Here is a 14,310-nt window from a genome sequence, read left to right as displayed (position 1 = left end):
TCCCAAGAGCTATAAACACACTCAATCAGTTCATCAAGTGCTCCTTGTAGAACTGTTTGTACTTATAAGTACAATCACCTCACTGTAAACTTCCATCCATCCATTTTCCAACCCGCTGAATCCGAACACAGGGTCGCGGGGGTCTGCTGGAGCCAATCCCAGCCAACACAGGGCACAAGGCAGGAAACAATCCTGGGCAGGGTGCCAACCCACCGCAGGACGCACACAAACACACCCACACACCAACCACACACTAGGGCCAATTTAGAATCGCCAATCCACCTAACCTGCATGTCTTTGGAATGTGGGAGGAAACCGGAGCGCCCGGAGGAAACCCACGCAGACACGGGGAGAACATGCAAACTCCACGCAGGGAGGACCCGGGAATCGAACCCAGGTCCCCAGATCTCCCAACTGCGAGGCAGCAGCACTACCCACTGCGCCACCGTGCCGCCCAACTGTAAACTTTCACTACACTACTACTACTATATTACACAACCTGATCCACTTTATGAACCATTTGCACTATCTGCACTACATATATACTTGTATATTGTACTTATGCTTCCATATTGTGTATTTTTCATTGTTTTTATCATATCATTATTATTATTATTGTTATTTTATCATCTTATAGGAAAATAATCTCATTGTACCATAAGATAACAATAAAGGAATTCGATTCTATTCAATAGAAGCATATTTACATATGGTGACGTCTAGCTTCTAAGTTGATTTAGATTTCCAAGAACCATCTTCTTGGAGCTGTTGATATAATTTTTAAGATTAAATGTGTAAAGTATGTATATTACATTATACAGATAAATTGTGAACTTCATTTAAATAATGTATACTGTAAATGTGTGCACACGGCGGACAGCGGTAACGATGAGCTGGTGCCTTGTTCAGGGATTGGTCCTGCCCTGCACTGTATGCTTGGTGGGACTGGCGCAACCCTGGATGGACAGATGGATGGAGTACTTAAACATGTACTACGAAGATATTTCAATGTTCCTTAAAAGTTTTGAAGAATCTGTGTTCTAAGCTTACAGATGGCTTGAAATTTATTACTTAGCTTACTGAACTTACTGTGTGGCGATTGGTTACTTGGAGAAAGAAAAGGAAGGACAGGAATTGGGGCTTGGTACATTTAAAAGAGACAGTACTGCTGCAATAAATTATTTCATCAAGGGCTGTGCATGTCTCAGGAAGCATCTTATTGGTGCCAGGAACAATCTCTGGTCAGGGCACCAGCTCATCACTACCATTGCACCACCGTGCCCCCTTGTTTAATACATGTTTTAATTCATTTCACATGAACATGATATCAAGTATACATATTAGTATTTAAATTGTTCAGAGAGCTGTAATATCATGAATATAATGTATTCTGTGTCCTGTCGCGTAAGAGAAAGCCCACTTAAGAGCCATGTACTAATTCACACACATAGAGCACATAGAAGAACACATACAATTCGAAGCATTTAACGTGCTACTTTAGTTACGATGGGATCTGAGAAAGTCTAGTAAATTAAACATTGATTTTAACATTAAGTTTATGACACTCTACTTTAATGAAAAAATAAACTACGAGATTGAAGTGGATGTTTTGACCTTTTTTTCACTGTGTCAATATTTTTTTTTCTTTTCTCTGTACCCTAATATGCCTCCATATGACACTCAGACAGTGGGCAATGACTCACATTTTTACAGTAACTTTGAAATCTTTTTTATCTCGGACACTGTGTGACTTTCTGAACTTGAACTTTTGAGTTTCTCCGCACTCTGTATCACTCAATCGACTTCCTTTTGTTGTTTACACCACTGCTTAAGCCAACAAATAGTATGTTTTTCCTTGTCTCAACTTCACATTCACAGAAATTCTTTTTTTTCACATGCTTTTTCCATTGTCTTTTAACCAATCACTGAATGGAAAAGGCTATTTATATTGATTTGCATATTAAAATATGTAAAATTCTGGGAGGAGTCGGGGTGGGGCGTCAGGCGTGTGCATTACTTTTCACGCTGACTGAGATTTATGTTGCGGAAGTGTGTGAAAGTTGGCTTACGCACAGTTTTGTGCATCTGAATGTTTTTTGTGTGTACTAACATTTCCACTTTTGTCCATGTTTTAGCGTGAATTCTATGCTTGGTGTTATGCATGAAGCCCCACACAGACAATCCCAGCAAAACTCCATCTTTGTCTCCCTGACTCACTCATTGCTCGTTCAGCCGACAGAGACGTTAACAGCCTTTAACAGTCGTTAACAGATGTTAACAGTCTTCATCACCTGACCCCTGTCTTAGCTGCCCACGTGCTTCAAGCCAGACCGTCGGTCCTTCTCCCGTCATCCTTCACCCATCCTCAGTCATACCTCAGATCCCTGGGGAGGACTCCTCTGCGCTTACACCCACTCCACACAGTTATTCAGTGGAGTGAACCAGCCCCTGAAAAGGCACTCCATTACTCCTTGATGAGGCCCGAGATCGCACTGCCTTTTCCTAACTAGCTATCTTTTCTCTCCACCCATTGCTGCTCTCTTCACAAACTGTTTCCATTCTCTCTCCCCATTTATTTTCTTCCTCCCCTCCATACTGTGCCAGTTCCTTTTATATTGACACTCCTAATGGGGCACAGGTGTGCACGCACTGCTCCCTCCAAGGAACTAATGACGCATCTACCAAAGCACGTGCCTTCTCAATTCGGCAGGAATCTCCCCCATCACTTTGTGGAGCGAAGCACATTTGCGCACCCACCTTGTGCCCAATTAGAACCAGCACTTTGCACTCTTCCCAGTGGTCTCCTACCAGTCCTTCCTAATCACTATCTTGAATGGGAAGCCTTGTGGCTTCTTGCAGTCCCTCCCGTGACTCATTTTTGACAGAATGAGGCACCCTAATATTTTTGCCTGTTCATTAAAGTAACCAACTTTTGCCTTTTTGGAAGCACAAAGTTAGATGTTAAGGGCTTATTCACACAAGGGCTCTTTCCTTATCATATTGGAAATTCAGTGTCTTCATCTTTCTGCCATAATGTGCCTTTCTCTTTCTCTCCTCTGAAGGCCTTTGCTTTTAAAGGTCTTCCTTACAATCCCAAGTTCATGTAACTGTCACATTCATTCACTTATGCACTCAGTATATAGTTTTGCCAACCTACTTCATATTACATGCAAAACAAGAACAAAACAGACTTTGGACTATTGCTATGCACCCTTCCTGCAAGGGAGGCAAAGCCCTCTTCCATGGTTTGTTTGGCAAATTGGATCATGCCTCCATTTCACTCTGATAACCAGAAGCTGAAACAGGAAGCTTCTGCTATCAGGATGATAAATTGTTGGATCAATCAATCAGACCAAACACGTCATGATTATTTTGATCAGGTAGACTAGAAGGTATTCTGCATTGCCTCTACAAATAAAATCAATGAATACATGGAAGATTGTGGATTTATCATAAAATGACTAGAGGATGTGTTTCCTCAAAAACTTTACCCCAGCCGAACACTGTGCATAAATAGCAAAGTTTGAGTGGCTCTCACAATGTTTAGCTCAAGGAACACGAAGCAATGGAAAAATGCCAATTATGCCCTCCAGAAAAAAAAAATAACAGCAGCCAATTGTGAGTACAGAGGCAAAGTTGAACTCCATGTGGCAATACAATAACAGACTATAGAGGAAATACCAGCATGCTTCACTGTACTGCCTCACTCATGGATGAGCTGAATGTGTTTTACTCATGTTTTGAGACAGACAACCCTGCCATCCCGACAAGAGCGGTTGCTTCTGACTGTAAAGCCAGGCTTTACGTCTCTGTGGACGACATGTGCAGCAGTTTTATGCAAATGAACAATTGTAAGATAGTGGCCCTAACAGCATCCTTGGCTGTGTTCTTGAGTATGTGTATATCAACTCACAGGACTGTTTCAGATATTTTCAGTCACTCCCTCTGTTTGCATGCTTTAAAATCTCCACCATTTTCCCTGCACTAAAGTCGCTACATTAACACTAGAATTACCAGAACCTACGAAAAAACTCGTAAATCCGTCCCACCTTAAATTGCGTCTTAGATCCGTTTGCACCTCTCCGCCAGAGTCCTTTGTCATCTAAATGTGCTGATAAACAAAAGCTACTAGCAGCCAGCTATTCCATCCCCCCACCGACTTAGAACGAATTTCTCCTAGCTCATGGCTTGCCTTGATTTGATTTTCTGGGATTGAAGTGGAGTTTTAGAGTGGAAATAATATAGTGTTATTTGGAATACACGCATTTCATGTGTGTTCCGTTTCTATAGTAGTCTGTGCAAACACATTTTTAAAACAGAAACGTTTTTCATATTCTAATAGTAAATGACAAAATGTAGGCATAAACTATATAACGTATGAAGCCTGAAGTCCATATATCAAAGAAACACTTTCACAAAAGGTACAAATAAGAGACGTGTAAGTAAATATTTCAAGGGATTGTTCTGAGACCTTATGTGCTCCATGTTGCGTGCCACTTTAGACCCACTACACTTTGCCTATCATCAGAACAGATCCACTGATGATGCAATAGCCCTGATATTGCACACTGTTCTCTCCCACCTGGACAAAAGAGACACATATGTGAGAATGCTGTTTGTAGGTTTCAGCTCAGTGTTTAACACTCTAATTTCCTCTAAGCTTAACAGCAAGCTCAGAGCTTTGGGTGCGAGTGACTCTGTGTGCAGCTGGATCCTGAACTTAGTGTCAAATTGGTACCAGGTGGATAGACTAGGTGGCATCACTCCCTCTATACCCACTCTCAACATGAGAACCCCCAGCAGGGATGTTTACTATGTCCTATCCTATATTCCCTCTACACTGCATGGCTAGGAACAGGTCAAACATCATTGTGAAATTTTCAGATGACACAACAGTGGTGGATCTTTTTTCCAATGGCGACAAGACTAAATGCAGAAAGGGAATCAAAGCCCTGCCAGGAAAACTGCTTCTCCCTTTAAGTGGTTCAAACAGGGCATACTCTCCCTCATCATTATCAATTGGACTGCTGTGGAGAGAGTGAGCAGTTTTTAAGTTCCTTGGTGTGCATACCACTGAAGACCTCACAATGACTGTTCACACTGAAAAAATGGTGAAGGAGCAACAAAGCCCTTTTGTCTTAGGTGGCTGAAGAGGTTTGACATGAGCTTGTGCACCCTCAAATCATTTTTCTTCTGCACCACTGAAAGTACTGTAGCTGTTTGTGCCACTGCCTGGTATGGCAACTGCATTGCCCTCAGTCACAGGGCCTTACAAAGAGTAGTGTGTTCAAATCATTGGAGGTGATATTCCTAATCTACAAGTCATATATGTTAGACAGTGTCTATGGAAAGCCAGAAAAATCATCAATAACTCCATTCATCTGAATCATAAACTGTACACATTATTACCTTCAGGCAGACGATACCTAGCATCAGGTCCTGGATCAGCAGTCTCTGAAGCAGCTTCTTCCAATCAAGCTGTTAAGATGCTGAAGTCGGCATAGTGACTGGTACTGACCCTTATCAAACCCCTGCTGTGGATATTTGACAGTAAAAGTGTCTTGACTTGACAATGACTTTTGTGGATGGGTGGAAGGAATACAGGAAGGCTATAAAAAATGTTTGGGTGTCAGCTGGGTTGCCCCATTTAATTGCAGTGGCAAACAATAAACAAAACAAGTGCTCAAGGGTGCAAAATGTAACATACTGTAAATAGCTCTTTTGGCTTTATCTAAAGTGTCTGTAATGAACAGGTCACAGCATCGGAGCTCCGTCCTCAGTGTAGTCCAGATTTAAATGAGATGCCAACATTTGGGTGCATCAGATTGTTATAGCTCTTGGGCCAGAAGAGGCGGGTTGGTTGCCGTCAAGAGGAGTCTCCTTGTGGCTATGGTGGAGAAAAAAAGAACATTGTTAGAGGTACCCCAAGGCTCAATGCATATCTTGGATGAGTCCTGAAGGTGACCCTTTGACGCACATTCATGACATGATTTATAAATACATGAAGGTTGGTGAGCATGCTTTGACCCTGATATATAAAACAATGGTAGAAGGCCACCAAAACAATGTCATTTTTCAACATACTAATGAAGATTTACTTTTATACCTGAACAGACTGGGAGAAGCTGTAAAAGTATCAGTATTCTCATAAGTACAGAGTACTATGAAATTGTTACATGCATTCCAAACCAACATGTAACATGACTATATTCTTGCACTATTTTTACATTTTGTATACAGTAATTGTATATATTTTATCATCAACAGCACTTGTGGCACATGTCTACAAGTTCACTAGCCATGCCTCTTTTATATTTTTAACTATTTCATTCGAGAACTTGTGGCTTACTTTTCAGAAATAACTCTTAAGATGTAAGCATTGCTTTATTAGTCTGAATTGTTCTTGTGGCACTTGCAGACAGTAATGTGCTTAAAACTGGCAAGTGAATTCAGAAAATGATAATTTTCTGTCAAGGAACCTGGAAATCAGAATTGGCCATGAAAATCATGACAGGTATACCTCTTGTGACTGCAGCTATGGCATTCCCTACAAGATGCAGTCATGTTATAATGTGTCAAACTTGTACCTATTTCATATCTGTTCATAGCAATTATATACATACAACCGGGACTTCCATACTGTTAGTGTCACAATGTAGCTGAATTAAATAAATCAATACATAAATAAATAAAAAGAAATGTATTTCATTCTTTTGCTTGTTAGCTCAGTGTGATTAAAATTGAATAACTGAGGTTAGGCAACCTTTCCAAAAAGTAGAATCATTTTCAGATCAGAACCAAAAAATAAATAAATACATATTATAATGAAAAAATTAGGGCAAATAAAGAAGACATGACTGATCTCAAGGTCAGAAACATTTCAAGATCAAAACCAAAACCAAAAAATTTACATTAAATTTTCCTTAAACTAAATTTATCGTTACTAATCCTCAATCAATCTACCCACTGAGTAAGGGCCTATGCGAAAACCCTCCAAAGTCTTCTTAGACTTTCAGCTTTTGTTTTTCCATTATATATTTTTTTTCTTAATGTTCTGCCAAAAAACTATCAGAGGCTCCCCTTGTATAAAACAATGATCTGACAGCATGCTGTGCCTTCCATCTGTTTATTAACAAAGTGACCGCCACAAGTTTAACAAAATAGTAAAAATCAAGGAAAAGCAAAGCAAAGCAAAATGTCAAAATTAGATAGGAGAAATTACTAAAGGGAATTGTGAAAATGCTCTCATGCAAACCCAGATTCTGTTAATATCTGTCCATACCCTATACCATGTAAAACTGCTAGATACTGTTGTTACAGAAGCTCAAGAAATACAGAAATATTTTAATCAAGCAACAACAACCTCTCTCATATACACACAAGAATTACAAAAAAGAAGAAAACATCTAACTTGGTGAGCGATTAAAAGAGCAATTACAGTCACAATGAGACATTATAAAGGCTTGTTGCTAGTGCCCTAGTAGTACACTTCAGCTGAATAACCCATTGGCTAAAAGTACTTAACAGCAATGCGTCAGACAGAAGATGTGCAATGTTGTTCATAATGCTCATCTCTTTTCTCTTCTTTTCTATTCTGCTATTATCTTAAGCAGATAGACAGTGTGTCATATAACTAAGCATGGATTCTTAATCAAATGATGGCATAAGCTCAGTACACCACAGTATAGAAAACTGTCTTGGCTATTACAGGGTAATAAAATATGTAAAGAATGCCACTACCCACAGAAAAGAAACAGAGACTCCTAAGAAAAAAAAAAGAGTCTGCTGTACCCTTTCTTATAATGTCCCCCTGTGTTACTAGACTTATCCAACTTGTCATAGATGTAGACACACAAGTACAGTATGTGACAAGCCAGCCGGGGTGCCCAGAAGGACCGGAGGAGGGATTACGCCTCCTCCAGACCACAAGGGGGTGACCGCCCTGGTGGCTTTGGGGACCACGGGAACTGAGCTTGGAAGTTCAACCCTATAGGGGCCCATGGTCACCGCCAGGGGGTGCCCCGATGCCTGGAGAGCCCTGGTCCTCAGCACTTCCGCCACACCCGGAAGTGCTGGGGGGAAGATGACCAGGGACACCCAGAGTGCTTCCGGGTGCGCGGCCGGTACTTCCGCCACACTGGGGAGAGCCGGTGGAGGTTAATCGGGAGGCACCTGGAGTACGTCCAGGTGATCATAAAAGGGGCCGCCTCCCTCTATTCATTGGCTGGAGTCGGGAGCGGAGTAGACAAAGTCTTGGAGGAGAGGAGTGGAGGCAGCTCTGAAGAAAAAGGCATTGCGAGGCCTGGACTTTGGGGGAGTTTTGGGGTTGTGTGCACCTTGTAAATAGTATATAGTGTAAATAAACGTGTGTGTGGTGCTTAAAACCATGTCTACCTGTCTGTGTCTGGGCCATACTCCACAAGTATTTATAGCAGGGTACCACCTTCCCATCCATTCCCCAAATAGTGACTGGCCATAGAGGATTTTTGGTGTTGCAAAAGTCAATAGCCAGTTCCATGACTTTGCTGATGTTAAGTTGTTGACAATTCTCTTTACACCAAGAAAAAGGTTCTCCACCTGACAGCAGTTATGATTACCCAGCTATTTAAATTTAGGAAATGTCTCAGGGGCACAGAGAAACATACATACTTAACCTCCCTGCACTTTACAGGGTGAGAGTTGATCTTGGAATTGATTCTGAGATTTTTCCAAACATTTAAGACCAGGAGAGAATAACAACAACAACAACATTTATTTATATAGCACATTTTCATACAAAAAGTAGCTCAAAGTGCTTTACATAATGAAGAAAAGAAAAATAAAAGACAAAATACAAAATTAAAATAAGACAACATTAGTTAACATAGAAAAGGAGTAAGGTCCGATGGCCAGGGTGGACAGAAAAAACAAAAAAAAAAAAGTCCAGAAAGCTGGAGAAAAAAATAAAATCTGTAGGGGTTCCAGGCCACGAGACTGCCCAGTCCCCTCTGGGCATTCTACCTAACATAAATGAAATAGTCCTCTTTGTAGTTAGGGTTCTCACGGAGTCACTTGATGGTGATGGTCATACAGACTTCTAGCTTTTAATCCATCCATCATTGTTGGAACATCATGGTGCTTTGGGTAGGTCCACCAAAAGGACACCGTAAAAGGAAACAGAAGAGAGAGTAGGGGTTAGTACAGATTTTGAATGAATAGTTATTATAATGAATTGGACATACAGAGTATCAGGATTTAAATTACAGTGAAGTTATGAGAAGGCCATGTTAAAGTAATGTGTTTTCAGCAGTTTTTTGAAGTGCTCCACTGTATTAGCCTGGCGAATTCCTACTGACAGGCTATTCAGATTTTAGGTGCATAACAACAGAAGGCCGCCTCACCACTTCTTTTAAGTTTTGCTCTTGGAATTCTAAGGAGACACTCAGTTGAGGATCTGAGGTTGCGATTTGGAATATAAGGTGTCAGACATTCCGATATATAAGATGGGGTGAGATTATTTAAGGCTTTATAAACCATAAGCAGAATTTTAAAGTCAATTCTGATTGACACAGGTAACCAGTGTAGTGACATCAAAACTGGAGAAATGTGTTCGGATTTTCTTTTGCTGGTAAGGATTCTAGCAGCTGCATTCTGCACTAGTTGCAAACAATTTATGTCTTTTTTGGGTAGTCCTGAGAGGAGTGCGTTACAGTAATCTAGTTGACTGAAAACAAACGCGTGAACTAATTTCTCTGCATCTTTCGATGATATAAGAGGTCTAACTTTTGCTATGTTTCTTAAGTGAAAAAATGCTGTCCTAGTGATCTGATTAATATGTGATTTAAAACTTAGATTACAGTCAACGGTTACCCCTAAGCTTTTTACCTCCGTTTTGACTTTTAATCCTAATGCATCCAGTTTATTTCTAATAGCCTCATTGTATCCATTATTGCCAATCACTAAGATTTCAGTTTTCTCTTTATTTAATTTGAGAAAGTTACTATTCATCCATTCTGAGATACAGGTTAGACATTGTGTTAGTGAATCAAGAGAATGGGGGTCATCAGGTGCTATTGATAAATACAGCTGTGTGTCATCAGCATAGCTGTGGTAGCTCACGTTATGTCCTGAGATAATCTGACCTAATGGAAGCATGTAGATTGAGAAGAGCAGCGGACCCAGGATAGAGCCTTATGGAACACCATATAAGATATCATGTGTCTTTGAATTATAATTACCACAACTAACAAAGAATTTTCTCCCTGCAGGTAGGATTCCAACCAATTTAAGACGCTGCCAGAGAGGCCCACCCATTGACTAAGGCAATTTCTAAGAATATTATGATCAATGGTGTCAAATGCGGCACTCAGTTCTAAGAGGATGAGAACAGATAAATGGCCTCTGTCTGCATTTACCCGCAAGTCATTTACTACTTTAACTAGTGCAGTTTTTGTGCTGTGATTTGTTCTAAACCTGACTGAAATTTATCAAGAATAGCATGTTTATTGAGGTGCTCATTTAACTGCATAATGACTGCCTTCTCTAGAATTTTACTTAAGAAAGGCCTATAATTTATAAGGGTCTATAATTTTCAAGAGCAGAGGGGTTGAGATTATTTTTCTTAAGTAGGGGTTTAACTACAGCAGTCTTAAGACAGTCTGGGAAGACCCCCGTATCTAATGACGAATTTACTATGTCAAGAACATTGTCAATTAGCATGCCCAATACTTCTTTGAAAAAATTTGTTGGTATTGGGTCAAGGGCACAGGTGGAGGGTTTCATTTGAGAAATTATTTTATGTAAATCAGGTAAATCTATCCTAGTGAAAGAATTTAGTTTGTTTATAACGGAATACTGGGGTTTAGGAGGATCCTTAGTGTTGGGGAGATATACTATGTTATTTCTAATATCATTAATTTTTTGATTGAAAAATACAGTGATAGCCTCACAGGTTTTACTGGAAGTACTTAGGAGGCATTCCTTTGAGTTACCTGGGTTTAACAGACGATCAATCGTCGAAAATAAGACCCTGGGATTGCTAGCATTGTTATTTATAATCTTAGAGAAATAGCAGCGCCTCTCAAGACGGACTGTGTTATTGTATTCTGTTATTTTAACTTTTAATATTTCATAGTCAATAGTTAGTTTAGTTTTCCTCCATTTACGCTCAGCTCTACGGCATGTTCTCTTTAAATCAGACACTGTTTAGGTCTTCCATGGTATAACAATGCTAGAAATTTTTTTAACTGTCTTTTCAGGTACAACTAAGTCAACAGCAGCTCTCACTTTAGTATTAAATCTTTCCACCTTATTATTTACATTATCCTCGCTATTATAGTTGGCACTATAAACGGACTGATTGCTTAGAATGTTTGTAAGTTATAAAGCTGCTGATGAGTCAAAGAAGCGTTTTTTAACAATATGCTTCTCATGAGTGTTTTCTATCATTATTTCTATATTAAAAAGTAGAAGAAAATGGTCTGATAGACCCGTATCAATGACCTGCTTTATATCAACTTTTAGTCCTTTAGTAATTACTAAGTCTAACGTATGACCTGCTTTATGTGTAGGCTGATTAACGAGCTGTCTCAGATCAAAAGAGTCCAGGAGGTTCATAAATTCTTTTACTTTTAGGTCACACTGATTATCTATATGAAAATTAAAGTCGCCGACTATTAAGAGTGTTTCATAGTTCGTAATTAAAATTGACATCAAGTCAGAGAATTCCTCAAAGAAAGACGCGTTGAATTTAGGAGGTCTATACACGGATAATACGAGAACGTGAGAATCTCCATGAATAACAATGGCGAGATACTCAAAGGACTTGAATTTACCAAAACTGACATCTTTACATTTTAACCGGCTCGAGTAAATGTTTGCCAAGCCACCGCCTCTCTTTCCTTGGCGATCCACATGAGTAAAACTGTAATCCGGAGGCGCAGATTCGATTAAAACAGCTGCGCCATCTGAGCTAAGCCACGTTTCACTTAGTGCAATAAAGTCTATTTTTTCATCACTAATAAGATCATTGATAAAAAAACGTCTTGTTAGTTAAAGCTCTAACATTTAATAGTGCCATATTTAATGTTTCGGAGGGGCAGAGATGAATACTATGTGCGTTATTGATATATGGAACAGGAACTAAGTTATTTTTATTAGCGCCGCTCTGTGTGTATTTTTTGTTTAATCTATAGTCTGTTTTTATAGTTTAATACATTGTTGATCTAAAGTAGTAACTTTAATTAAATTATTGGTGTTTATGCCGTATTGCCTAGATTTTCTACGTGCATTAAGATTGGTTATTACAGTATTTATGTTGTGCACTTTTATGGAAGATTAAAAAATAAAAATAAAATAAAAGTGATTGCATCTTGCCTGGGGTCTTAGAGTCTAGGAGTTTAAGCTGTGATGGGACTAATGATCACCAGTAGTGTTGTGCAGTGGCCGGGATAATACAGACAAAGAGAGGGTTTTTTGGATATGGGGCAAATGCATGAGCCACCCCTATCTGTTAGTGAAGGTAAAACCAGTTGTAAACCTTGGGGACAGTCAAGGCAGTGAGTATTAGTTTGTTTTCTGTTTATCTGAAGTTTGTTACATCCTGCACTCATTGTATTCATATTTTTTCCCAATAAATTGATACTTTATATGTGTTGTGCTCAAGAGAGCCAAACAGAGGTGTGTCTCTATTCAATACATTAAGGGTACATACTGTACATTATAAATATACTACAAAAAATGTTTCAATTTTCTAATAAACTGTTAAGCAAATTATTAAATGTCAGTGTTCTTAATTACATATATTGACTTCCTTCAACAACAACAACAACAGATAAATTGATGATGATAATGACAAATACATTTTCTATCATACTAATTGAAAACATTTTAAACATTGTGAAGAAAGTATGCCATTACTGTATGTAGCTTACATAATAACATGAAAAAACTATAGGAAATGCAAACAGCTTTTAACAGCAAGCAGCTGTTCTGAATTTTAGTTTTGTCTCTTTTCTAATATATGTATTAGGAAAGAGTAATCTACAAGGTAATAATACAAGCAGGTTACTATTGACGGAGAAAATGAAATGCTGCGTATGCTAGCAGTCCCAGTACTTCATAGTAATATGGTGTGCCCGGTTGAAGACTGCCATTTGATGAGAAAGAGAGATGGAGTGAGAAAATACAGAACGAGCATAATGTAAAAATGCCTGTCTGCACAGTACAGTATATACTGAATATGAAGTTAATCATCAAGAATTTAAAATGCATTACTATAAACTGTGAGTGTCTGCTCATTAGTTAAAGAAATAGATATAAATAACATGTTATGAATATCTCTAAAAAAGGTAAAATGTACATGCTGGCATATTACCTAGTTATTGTAAGAGTAAGCTGAGTACAACAATCTTTTGACAAATGTAAAGGAGACAGACAGAGAGAGAGAAGGAGAGGTTAAGAAGTTTTGCCCTAAAGCTATTAGCAACAGTTTGCTTTAATTATTTACAATAATTATAAATCAGACATTGCCTTTTCATGGATGGTTGGGATACAAGGTGGTATTTGATTATGTCATCACAATAAAGTCATCACCCATCCATCCATTTTCCAACCCGCTGAATCTGAACATAGGGTCACGGGGGTCTGCTGGAGCCAATCACAGCCAACACAGGGCAGGAACCAATCCTGGGCAGGGTGCCAACCCACCACAGAACACACACAAACACACCCACACAACAAGCACACACTAGGGCCAATTTAGAATCGCCAATCCACCTAACCTGCATGTCTTTGGACTGTGGGAGGAAACCTACGCAGACACGGGGAGAACATGCAAACTCCACGCAGGGAGGACCCGGGAAGCAAACCCGGGTCTCCTAACTGCAAGGCAGCAGCGCTACCACTGAGCCACCGTGCCGCCCTAAAGTCATCATACGTTGCAAAATTGAAAATATGAAGTTTGATGCTGGTAAAACAAAGTAGCATCCTAAAAGATGCATGATGCCTAAGAGAGGTGATAATATATGAAGTGAAGATGCACCATCTGTTATGTTCCCTTTATTAGAACATTAATGACTGAACTTTAATGACTGAAATATCAAAGAGTGTTTAACCTTTTAATACCTAGTAGTCTAATGGCATTCAAAAATTATTGCTACCTCATGTTTCTAGCTATAAAAATTACATAATATATGGGCACTGAATATGTTACTATTAATGCTTAAGAAATAACTGTATTACAGTGTATTTTGAATCATTGCAAACTTATGTTATATTTAATACATTTATCATCTAAATCAACTTATATAATTCAGAGTTGCAGAAGCCAGA

The sequence above is a fragment of the Erpetoichthys calabaricus genome, chromosome 12 (assembly GCF_900747795.2).
Source record: "Erpetoichthys calabaricus chromosome 12, fErpCal1.3, whole genome shotgun sequence".
Taxonomy (NCBI): Eukaryota; Metazoa; Chordata; class Cladistia; order Polypteriformes; family Polypteridae; genus Erpetoichthys; species Erpetoichthys calabaricus.
The sequence above is the reverse complement of the archived record's forward strand: the minus strand, read 5'-3'. Positions refer to the sequence as shown.